A 12,643-nucleotide genomic window follows, 5' to 3' on the forward strand; every position below is an offset into this window, starting at 1 on the left:
AGCTGTTCACAATATGCTCCCTTGTAATTTTAAAAATATTTTTTGATTAATGGACTTTATTTTTCAATAGTTATAGGTTTACAGAGACATTGAATACAGAGCACAGAATCCCACGTAGTTCCTTACTTTGCATTACTGTGGTGCCAGCTGAGCATGGACTAGCTCCTCTTATAATGTGAGTCAAATTAAATGCTTCTGCCCTTAAGTTGCAGGTGTCTGGCACTGTGCCCAGCAATGGGAGGGGTGACTAATGTAGTACTCTTTTTTTCTTTTTAAATCTGACTTTTGCTGGGGATTTAGCTCAGCGGTTCGGTGGCCTGCCTTGCAAGCGCAAGGACCCGAGTTCAATCCCCGGTACCAAAAAAAAGAAATTTGACTTTCAATTCTTTTTTGTTAGTACATAGAAAAACAACTGACTTTTGTATGTGATCTTTGTAGACTCACTGGAATTGTCTATGTACATGATATTAAATATAACTAGAGACAATTTATTTCTTTTTTCATTAAGTTTATTGGCACTTTTTTAGGTATATAGTACATTTACTTCATCATTGGGATCTTGTACCTTTACATGATGTATATTGGTTCTTATTTTTTCCCCATACCCCTACCCTCCCTTCATCCCCTCTACCCTTCCTTATTTACAGAGACTTTGTTTCCATTTTTTCCGTTTTCTCATAGTTTTTCCTTTCCTTTCTTTCCTTTCACCTACCCTTCCCACTTCCCCTACTCCTTTAGCCCTTTCCTTCCTACTTCACATTATCGATTATACAATTTGAACATTATTTACACTTTTAGTTTTTCACACCAGAGAAACTATTTGGTATGTATATGTGTGTCCTATTTATTTCACTTAAGAGCATGGCCTCAATATGCATCCATTTTCCTATGAATGACTCCAGTTTCTCATTCTTGATGGCTGAGCAGTACTCCATTTTATAGAAAAACCACATCATCTTTATCCAGTCTCCAATTGATGGGCAATTGGGCTGTTTCCAAGTTTTAGCTATTACAAACAGTGGCACTATAAACATGGGTGTAACATATATCACTGTGGTATGATTCGTTTAATTCTTTTGGGAAAATATCCAGGAGAGGGATAGCTGGATCAAATGGGACCTCTAATCCTACTTTTTTGAGGTATCTCTATATTGTTTTCCACAGTGGTTGCACCAGTCTGTGTGAGGACCAAGTTTCCAGGTCACGGTGGGCTCCAAACCCCTCACCCAGAATAGAGTAAATGCAAAAGTTCCTTTCTGAGAAATTTCATTCTATGTGACAGTTTCCATTCTATGTGGCAATTTCTCTGCGCTTCTAAAAAAATTCCATTCTTCTCTGTGCTTCCTCCTCTTTTAGGGCACCTCCACACTGCTTCTGTTCCTCTTTTTAAAATGTTAAGACAAACTTCTTTTTGTGTGATCTAATCAATATAGGAATTCATTATAGTGGATATAGTTATATATCTTAGTTAGCAAAAGTTTGAAAAGAGGAATTAATTGTCTAATGAAAAGAGGAATTAATTCTCTAAAGGCCTTAGGTAACTTTCCAATATGTACCCTCCCAGCACCCCATAATAAATTTGCAAATGTAAGCATTAGGTCATGTTTCAATGTGCCCTCCTGATGCCCTTTGATGACAAGGGAAAACTAAAAATAGTAACAGAAAAATCCTATATAAACTTGGTTCAAAGTTGGATCTGGGCTCAGTCTGAAGCCGCTGTGACGGTGATACCTGAGAGTCCAGGCTCAAGCTTGCAATAAACTCCTCTTGCAATTGCATCGGACCTGACTCCTTGGTGGTCTTTAAGGACTTCGCGACTTGGGCATAACATCTGCACTCCCACCAACAGTGGTGAAGGGTTCCTTTCTCCCCACAACCCCACCAACATTTGTTATTGGTTGACTTCTTGATAGCAGCCATTCTTTGTGGGGTGAGGTGGAATCTCAGTGTTGTTTTCATCTGCATCTCTGGAAAGACCAGTGATGTTGAACACTTTTTTATATATTTATTTGCTGCTTTTACTTGTTGAGACAACTTATTTCTTGAATCTGAGCTATTTGAATTCCTACACTGAGGAAGTATTTGGCCATTTTTAAAATACATTTTTCCCCCACATTAACCTCTTTCACTTCTTTTAGAATGTTCCAGAGGTTCCTGTGGCTCTGTTCATATTTTTCAGCCTTACTGGCCTGCTTTTCAGGTCAGATAATTTCTATTCATATGTTTTTTAATTCATTGACTCCTTTGTCTTTTCATTCTGCCATTTTTCTCATCCAGTGAATTTTATTTCGGATATTGTCTTTTTCATTTTCAAACTTTTCATTTAACAATAGTTTTCTTTTTTCTGCTGAGTAGCGTCCTCTTTTCATTCATTTTAAGAGTTAACTTCTGAGGCATGATTATAATATCTACTTTGAAGTATTTGCCTGAGGCGGTCACTATCTGAGTAATCTATGTTAGGCATATGCTGGTTATCTTTTCTTTTGAGAATAGGTCACATTTTCCCAATTCACTACATGTATGGTGATTTGGGTTATAGGCATTTGAATATTAGATTCATATTGAGAATCTGTGTCCTGCTAAAATTTCCCAGAAGATTTTGATCTCTGTTTTAACAGGCATCCAGGTTCAGATCGCTCATTCCGTCTTGACTTCTTTGGACGGTAGCTTTTATGTCAGTTCTATTCTCAATGCCTTTGCTACCCTGGTTTGCATTTGTAGTGCATGTGGACTTCTTAAGGGTTGATCTAGGCAATGGAGAGTGCTTTACATCATGATTCATTTGTGGCAGCTTTGTCGTACTGCCTCAGGCCTCCTCTGCACATGTTAAGTTTGCAGGGAAGCCTGGAATTTGGGAAGCCCCCAATACGTAAACAGTATTTGAGAACCCTCCTTTAGATTGTGGCCTCCACCCCTAATCCATATACTGTTTTTTTAACTCTTCACTTTCCTTAGGGAGTTGTTTATTGTATTTGTCCAGAGTTAAATATTTTAATCAGTGGAGAGATAGGTCACAGTGGCTTTGCTTCAGATTGGTTGGCACCTCAAACATCACCACTTCTTTTAATGCTCAAATTGTCACACTTTTGGATAGTGACTACCTTTCAAGTTGGTTCCGGTGTCTTTTTGCCTTGACTGCATTAAGTTTCAGAACGTTCTTTCATAATATCTAAAATAACAACCCTATTTTTATCAGTGATATAAACGTGATAGATTTTCCTTGTTACATAGGGAGGATAGTGGTGTTTTCTTTCCACATTAGTAGAGGAAACATAAAATGATTTTTGCTTTTTGTTTCAACAAAACTTTGAGAGACTTTAATCACTTAAATCAAGAAGTGATTAAATTAATAACTGATTTGCTACACCAGCCAGAGTATTTGGGGCTGTCAACTATGAGGAATCAAAGAGAGGTAAGATTTAGTCTTCCTTTGGTATTTAAAAACATCTCTAAAGAACAACTTCCCAGAATCTATAAAATTATTGGGAATTTAAGAAATGTTGTAGTGTTGACTGTTGATGTATGGCTTTTGCCCGATGTTGATGTACACAGGTGTGTAAGGAAAGTTTTTCTTAGTTTCTGGGACCAGTATTGTAGTACGAAAGGTCCTAGACATAAAATCCTTGACTTCAAATAGTGCCTTTCCACCAAGGTAGAAAGCTGCTGTATCCTGGAGGTCAAGTTCATAATAATTTTTCTACTTGGAATGGTTCTTTGTAACTGAAGAAATTGAAGTATTGAATTGCTTCAATTCTTTAACATCTTATCTTTCAGTATATGTATCAAAATATCACATTGCATTTCACAAATGCATACAGTAACAATTTAAAAATAGATAGTTTGGTAGGCTGAAAATGGCACACCCCCAAATAGTAAATGCAGTATTACACTCTTTTAAGAATTATATATAGGGCCGGGGATTTAGCTCAGCGGTTTGGTGGCCTGCCTTGCAAGCACAAGGACCTGAGTTCAATTCCTGGTACCAAAAAAAAAAAAAAGAATTTTATATGATATATATCCGTGTATAAAGAACCTTGTCAAAATTAGAGGTCTAAAAGTCATTTTAGTAATGTTCCTGTTTCTGTTATAAATACTTTCCCTTCAATATGATTCGGATGAGAAAAGGGGAAATCTAACTCTAGTTAAGCGACTCAGTGTTCCTTTGAGTACAATATGAAGAACAAAAGAGATGCAAATTAACTCTCCGCTTATTGTGAATCACCATAAAAGACACTTTGAACTTCTCTTTGAAGTTTTTAAATATTACTCCTTGAGAGTTTTTATAGTTTTGTTCAATTTGAATTCATACTCCCACGCAGGGGAAACATTTTCATTTTTATTTTTTGATGAAATTTGGAGTAAAAGAAGTCTATACTTATACTCTCTGGTTTTGCTTCAATAAAGTGATGTGGATATTTATTATTTTAAAAAATGGTTAAAATAAATGCCTAACCTTCTTATACTGTGTAAATTGTATAAGTTTTTTGGCTGGGGATTTAGCTCAGTGGTGCGGCTGCCTGCCTTGCAAGTGCAAGGTTCTGAGTTCAATCCCAAATAACCCCCCCAAAAATTTCAGTAAATTGTATATATTATTAATTATAATAATATTTCAGAGTATGTAAATGTAAACATAGATCTTCAATTAAACTGAGCCATAATTTGGTTCAGAAAATATTCCAGTTATGTGGATTGTTAGTTTCATCATTTACACCAATTATAGATATAGTTGTAGCTCCCTTATTTCTCTGTCAGACTGCCACTGTGATTTCATTGTTTTTTATTGTTAATTTAAACATATTTTGTATAATCTATCACTGATTTAGGAGCTTCAAAACAATGCAATATTATGGCAACTGGGTAGAGAGTTTTCTTCATCTTGATAGTTTTAAGCAAGCTGAAGTTTGGAAAGACAGAGAAAATAATGTTTATAGTTACCATATAGTCCTTTTTTAGAAAATCTTATGTATGCTTACTCATATGTTAATTTGATTTTTAAATTATCTTGTTATGACAGTTATATCATCACAGGATTTTATTATACATTATACTAAAATATGCTTGATGATATCTTTTGTGTTTTAAACACTATAACTTTTTGTTGGGTACCAGAATCGAACTCTGAACCTTGCACTTGGAAGGCAGGTGGGGCACCACTGAGCTTAAATCCCTGGTTCCTAAACATTATAACTATTATGCTTAAATGACACTTCATTAATCATTGGTTAAGTATATATTATACATACAAATATATCAAAACACATTAAAAGTAATAAAATAAATTTAAATAAAGTGGAGGAAAAGGGACTGATAGATCAGAGAAAAGAAAGCTAAACCTAGTAGAATTAAGATATGCCGTGTACAAGAATCCAATAACATCAACGAATGCAAATATTATGTATCACAAACATGAGCTAAGAATAATAATAGCAACAAGAACGAAAATGGGGAAAGAGGGATTTAGAGGGGGAGGGAAGGAGGTGAGTGAGTAGGGGAAGGGGAACGAAAAAAGAAACAAGCTGTGTTACACACGTCGCCACTCCTCACTATGAATGTACATTTCACGTGCTGCAAACATGGTCCAATAAAAGGAAAAAAAATTAAAAAGGAAACCAACCCTACAAGATATAATATGTTCTTGTTAGGAGCTAGAAAATATTTATTTGCATTCTGCTTATTTTGCACAGGTGGCAGATCATCTCTACTTCATAAGTATGTTTCTGCACATCTCAAGAGAGCACTGACTCTCATTATGTATTTAAGGCATTTTAGTACGTCAATGTTTGTAAAAATAATGATTCCCTTGCCAAACTTTCTAAAGATCCTTCTTTCAATATCCAAGTATTGACCCTAAAACCACCACTCCGGTTCTTCAAAGAACCTCTACGGTGGGTGTCCCTTGACCCCAGGCTCATGTGTTCACCTGCGCTGCACCGTCCTTGTCCAAGGTCAGGAGTCAGAGTTAGACCTTTGGAATGCTCACAGGAATATTTTGCATACAGATCAGGCTTTGTGTTCACAGGTAGCTGCTTGTTTGCATCAAAGATATATTTTCTTACACTGCTTATGTAATCTGTGCCATGATATTCATGGAAGCAGAACATTTTAGCAATAATAAGCTTGGTTAACGTGCTTTTCCGATTCTTTCAGAATTGCTCAACAGTATTGTAAAAGTAGTTTGAATCTAGTGTTCGGGTAACAAAGCAGCTTACGTGCTCCATTAGGAGGTCTTTTGGAACTGTTTAGGCAGAGCCTTACATATGTGAAATGGAGACTGGATAAATATGTTTTAATGATTTTGCGTACTTTGTTAGGAAGGGAAGAGCTGTGCCCTTGTGCAAAGATGTCCATAGTGACTATCAAGGCTTCTTCAGAAGGGCAGAAGCCCTCCGGCTGAGCAGCGGAGGTGCAGATGAAGAGGCCTGACCATGGATTTCATACCTTTTCTCTGCTCCACACATCACCGGAAGGGGCCTCACCAAGAACTAATTCCTAATAGGATGTCCAGGCCCGAGACTATCTCAGATGTCTGACTCCCACTTTAAACAAAAATTGTAACCCTCACCTATTTAACAACATCTTGCTCTTAAATTGCGTTCTTCTTTTAGGCACAGGGGCAAAAACTCACTTCTTGGTAGCGGGTGTTTATAAAGAGTTCCTGGTAGTGCCTTAAAATTACCTGGACAGCTGCAGACCTACCAGCCCTTTAATCTCCTTGCCCCTAAAATGCTAGTCTCCTGAAAACTTCTGTCCCACAACAATTGAAACAATTGTTGACTTTTTCCAATGAAGAAATTCAACTTCCTTGCTGACTTTGCTTTGTATTTCACAGGTTTGTGCCTGAAAATTAGATTGTAACTTTCCATCCTTCTCCCATTAATGCATAATCTCTTTCTTCCAAGAACTTGCTCATTTTCTTATCAGGAATTAAGCCCATGCGCGAGATATATCTCACAACACAAAAAATGTTGGACAAAATTGCTAATTTTTTTTTTTTTTTTTTTTTTGAGACAGGATCTCACTACGTAGCTGAGATTGATCTGGAACTCATTATGTAGCTCAGGCTGGTCTCAAACTCACAGGGATCCTCCTGTCTCAGCCTCCCGAGTGCTGGGATTTCAGGTGTGTGCCACCACGCCTGACAAAATTGCTAATCTTTTTCCTTCCTCCAAAGAAGTTCATCACTATAGTCAATAGTGTGACAATAAGCAAATGCTTGTGGTTTTATATTTGCTGTTTTCTTATAGAACTTTCTAGACTGGTCATTGAACTTCAATTGTAAGATAAACAGTGTTCATTTTCAAAGATTAGAACAGAACTAGTCAGACTATATCTAGGTACTTTGGCTGTGCTTTTGACTATGAGAGTACAAAGACACAATAACAAGTTCATTTAATTATCTTGTTTATATACAAGACTCCAGTGTGTTAAAATATTTACTCCCATACCACATGGCACTGAGGAAGAAAATTCCAAGGACTTCCTCGTTACAGCATTTCAATAGGTGAATATTAGGAACTTCTCAACATTCATATTCAGCCTTAGAAGATGATGCTTCTGTTTTATCACTGTGGCGGGAAAATACACAGTTGCCAAAGTTCCTGGATTGTGAAGTTATCAAGACTGGCTTTATATTAATGTTTATAATCACAGCCCAAGTTACACTAAAATGGCCATCGTTACAGAATATAATGCTGTATTATCTGGTGACACATAATTTCAATAAGGGTGCTCTGGGTTCCACTTATTACCCTGTGTGAGCAGTAATCACTGTTCTTCAAGCCTTCTGTACTTCACAGGCTCAGCAGTGGGGAATCCATCACCAACAAGACCCTACCATAGGATTCTGCCTAAGGAGTTGAGCCTAACACCACGTGCGAGGCATCCCAGGCACAGGTTCAGAGGACCTTTCTCTCCTCTCCAGTATCCTGCTTATTCTTTTCATGCTGCCTCAGCATCTGGGTCACCAAAGTTCGATGTTTTTCACTGCCTGTTGGGCCTTGGTCACATTTCTGTCCGAGCTCTTCTTGACCTTCTGAACCACTGAAGCCTTTTTCCAGATGTGTCTGGGATTGGGTTCTCTGAAAACAGACTGAGACTGATTTGCATGTAGGAGGGGTGTGCAGCCTTTGTCGGGGAACAGAGGAAGCAGAACTTGGTAGGAGAGGTGAAATTAGAACATGGTTGTAGCTCAGAGGCCCACTTGAAACTGGGATCGCCCTCTATATTTCTCCCTACTCGCAGCAAGCATGCAAACTGTGCATTTGCTCCTCGCCTAGATGCTGGGCATAGGGCTCCTTTCAAGGCAAAGTTGACAGATGGGCTATGGCAGCCTCTGTCAGGAAAGGGCAACACACACACACACACACACACACACACACACACACAGAGAGAGAGAGAGAGAGAGAGAGAGGCAAGAGAGAGAGAGAAACTCAGCTCAGCTGTGAGGGTCAGCCTCTAGGACTCCCAGCAGCCAAGGAAGGGATTATTCAGTCCTTTCTGAGCTGTCCCACAGTAAGTAGTGTGAGCTGTTTAGTCTGAGACCTTTCTGGCGCATTTTAATGTTGGCCACTTAAACTTAGAAGGGGAAAGTGAAGGTTGAAAAGAGAAATGTAAATGTGCTCTGTTGGAGAAGGTCAGTGGGAAAGTGTATCCAAAAGGCTTCTGAGTATTGGAGACAGAAAGAAGAACGGAAAAAGATCAATAGTTACTCAGCTTGTGCTTTCTTGTCTTTAAAATGTACAATATTATAATGATGCTGGAAGAAACTGTTCATATTTAGCAGTGACACAGAATGCTGCATAATTCACCGCTCTTATTAATACACATGGAAGTTCTCACCTGGATATTAAAGGGTAGTGCATACTAGAAAAAGAAATCTGGAAGAAGGGAAGTAAAGAATCCTCTCAAATTAAAGTCTAAGGTAAAGTGACACTGAATTGCAGGAGAGAGAGCATTGGGAATATAAATCAATACATGTACTACGTTTTATTTGGTAAGTTTTTCTTTTGTTCCTTTCTATATTGTAAGTTTTGAACTTGCAGCTCTCTTCTCTTCGTAATCACTGGGATTCCAGCACTTGTCCTTGAAGCTGCAAATTCTGCTCACTGTTGGCCAAATAAATGTCAACAAGGATGAAATATTCCCTCCTCCCTTGTAGCCTGCGAGGAAAGCAAATACGACTTAGTTTGATAAAACTTTTCTTATGAAGACTGAGGTAACAAAGAAGCTTTGTAAAGCACACAGACTTAAGTCTGTTGCGACACCCTCCATGAGGTCTGCGATAGCAATTAGTTGGCATATTTATTACATTTCTCTCACATTTTATCTTTTCGTAAAGATGAAAATTCAGAAAAGAATTACTGGTCTCCTAATTCCTCCCACAATCATAGAATAAACAAGTAAAATGACCCCAGAAGTTTCCTATCTAAATCAAATATTGGACACATTTAAATTCATAATGGGTGTTAATAAAACATGGATAAACTGTATCATTTTGCGCCCTGTCTTTGGAAGAAAATGTCCTTTATTTAAGACTTCAGATAAATCGGCATTTCCACGCTGTTCCGGGAGCTGCACGACCTCGGGAAAGTTACCACTCCCCTGTGTGAGCTCCACTTCGGCATCTGCCTTTGTACTCAGGGCGCGCTGTGACCTGGGAGATGGGCACAGCGTGGTGTCTGTGTCACTTTTCCTTCTTTCCTTCATTCTCATCTGCTCTCAACTTTTCTTCCCACCTCTTTGCTTTTGTCTTTGTTTGCCTAACGCAGGGCTGAAGGCACAAGGGTTGTTCCGTGGTGACTCCTCCTTGGTGGGGGGCCAGGGCTGTTTATTTTTTAAATGATCTTCCTTAACAGCAATACACTGTGTATTTCAAAAATGAGAAAAAATGAATGTTTGAGGCAATAGATATGTTTACCCTGATTTAAATATTGCACAATGTATACATTTTGAAATGCAACGTGACACCTGCTAAAATTTACCATTTATATATCCATTAACAAATAAAAAACTCCAAAACTCACATTATTATTTCTGGCTCATACAGAAGGACAAATGGATTTTTTGAATGATAATGAAATTAATTTTCAGCTTTACTGAGGTATAATTGGCAAACTTCATATATTTAAGTTCTATAAATTAATGTTTTAATATATACATCATTACATTTGATTATAGTTAAAGTAATTAATTAACAGAGTTACCGTTTTCTTTACTTCAGTTGCTTTTCTTTTTCTTTTTGGTGGCGACACTACTTGCTCTCTACTAGCAAGCTTCAAGCATGCAATATTGCTCACTGTAATCACCCTGCTGCATATTAGGTCTTCAGAACTTATTCATCATTCATAACTGAAGCTTTGTGCCCTAACCCTAGCATTGCCCCGTTTCTTCCACCCCTGGAAACCACTTTACTCTTTGCCTTCATGTGTATGACAATGTTACATTCCACATATGAGTGACACTGCAATTTTGTCTTTCTGCGCCTGGCTTATTCTCCTCAATATAGTGTCTTCCGGGCTTCTCCATGTTGTCACAAATATCAGGATTCCTTTCTTTTTAAACTCTGAATAGAATTCCATTATAATATGTCACAAATATGCCAGATGTTCTTTATGCATTCATCTCTGATGGACGTTTAGGTCATAGTTGTTGTGAATAAAGTCTCCATGAACATCTTTTCAAGATGCTGACTTCATTTTCTTCGGATAAATACCCAGAAGTGAGACTGATGGATCATGTGGTAGTTTTATGGTTAATCGTTTTGAGAATCTCCATATTGTTTTGCATAGTGCTGTACCAATCTCCACTGTACAAACGGTTCCATTTTCTCTATATCTTTACCATCTCTTGTTACCTTTTATCTTTTTGATAATAGCCATTTTAACAGATGTGACTTGATATCTCATTGTGGTTTTGATTAATGATGCTAAACATTTTTTCATGTGCCTGTTGGACACTTGCATATCTTCTTTTGAGAAATATCTATTCAGATTTTGCCCATTTTAATAGAATTGTTTATTTTGCTCACAGTTGAATTATACAAATTCTTTGCGTATTTTGATTATTAACCCTTTATCTGATGTATGGATTATAATACATATAAGTTTGTTAAAATAAATAAAACAAAATCAAACAAAAAGAATAAGCACTAAATTTAGAATTCCATGTAGTAGCTTCTTGGGGTGGTGGTGGATGAGAAAAGGCTGGATATATGGGATTGTACAGGAGCACAAAAGTAAATATAAACTATTGATGTCATCCTAGTGTTTGTATAGGTGAAGGATTTATTATTTTTGAAAAGCTAAAGGCCTAAATAATACATTAAAGTAAATTGCATGGGTCAGAGATAGTGATATGTGCCTGTGGCCCATTAAAATAAAAAAGTGAAAACAAAGTAATAGAGAGTCACAGCCATAACTCGCGTTATCTAGACAGGTGAAGTACAATGGAAATAGGCTTTGGGACTAGAATATGAATACTGGCTTTGCTACTTACCCTTTGGAGATTCTTTGCCAAATATTTCAAAATTCAAACCCACAAAACATCTATGAAGAACTACCTACTTAAGTTTAACTACTTTTCTATGTCAAAATAGATCACAAAAATTTTTTAAAAATCCAACATCGGGGAGATGTTTTATTATTTCTGCAGTTCAAAGGAGAGTTCTCTGGGAGGGCAGAACATAATTTCATGGGTCGCAACATACTTAGTTGGAGGGGATCACAAAAGACCGCTACCTCACAAGGGGATGAGGCACCCTAATCAGGCTATGCATAATCTTGAGTTTCAAACGTATTTTTAGACTTGTCGGGAAGAAGCTACAGGAAAGACAATGGTCTAACAGCAGAAAAGTTAATGAGAACAGACAGAAAGAATTTTCCGTTCCTAGTACCATGCCGAGCACCAAAGCTTATTATTTGCCCCATCTTTGCCTTGAACTCAATTTCCATAAATATGCCAAAGTGAGTACTTGTCTGCTGAAAACATCTTTTTAAACCTATGTGTCCATATTTTCTTAAATAATTTATACGCTTGCCATAATGAAATAATACTGAGCCAAGAAAATGAGTTAAGAAAGGAATCTTTTTAGGGGAAGAAACACTAAAACAGGACTTTTATTTTGAGGGTATTTCTTAAGCCAGATTGAGCTGCCTTTCATGGTCTCGTGGAACTGGAAGAAGACAGTGTAGAGTAAGGAATTTAATAAGAGCGCCTGCATCAATCCGGGACTCCAAAGGGTTGCATCCTCAGGGTAGAGAGAACTGGAAACCCCCACCCCAGAGGATTACAGGAAAAATGGTCTGTTTTTAATTTTGGTAATGAGAGAAATGGAGGAAAGTCTCCTCTGAGATTTTGTAGTTGGCCCCGAGCAGATCCTCACTTGCACCAAGAAGATAGAATTAAAATTGCATATAAATTAAGAAATGAGTATTTAGGATGAAAAATAAAGAAAAGTCGAAATCAGGCATGGTGGCACATACCTATAATACCAGCACTTTGGAGGCTAAAGGAAGTGGAGGATCATGAATCCAAGGCCAGCCTGGGTGACATATCAAGATCCTCTCAGGGCCGGGGATTTAGCTCAGTGGTTCTGCTGCCTGCCTTGCAAGCACGAGGTCTTGAGTTTGATCCCTCATACCAAAAA

General features: G+C 37.6%; 1 long non-coding RNA gene across 1 annotated transcript in view; it reads left to right on the top strand.

The window, feature by feature from the left end:
- The first annotated feature begins 10,651 nt into the window (after nt 1-10,651).
- The window catches only part of LOC104873905, a 21,292-nt gene continuing 19,300 nt past the window's right edge, over nt 10,652-12,643 (top strand). The window contains exon 1 of the long non-coding RNA XR_783612.1: nt 10,652-10,717. This is a non-coding gene — a long non-coding RNA (uncharacterized LOC104873905). The remainder of the gene's footprint in view (nt 10,718-12,643) is intronic.

Source organism: Fukomys damarensis, unplaced genomic scaffold (genome assembly GCF_012274545.1).
Source record: "Fukomys damarensis isolate Sample0158 unplaced genomic scaffold, DMR_v1.0_HiC HiC_scaffold_22, whole genome shotgun sequence".
In the NCBI taxonomy this organism is placed as follows: domain Eukaryota; kingdom Metazoa; phylum Chordata; class Mammalia; order Rodentia; family Bathyergidae; genus Fukomys; species Fukomys damarensis.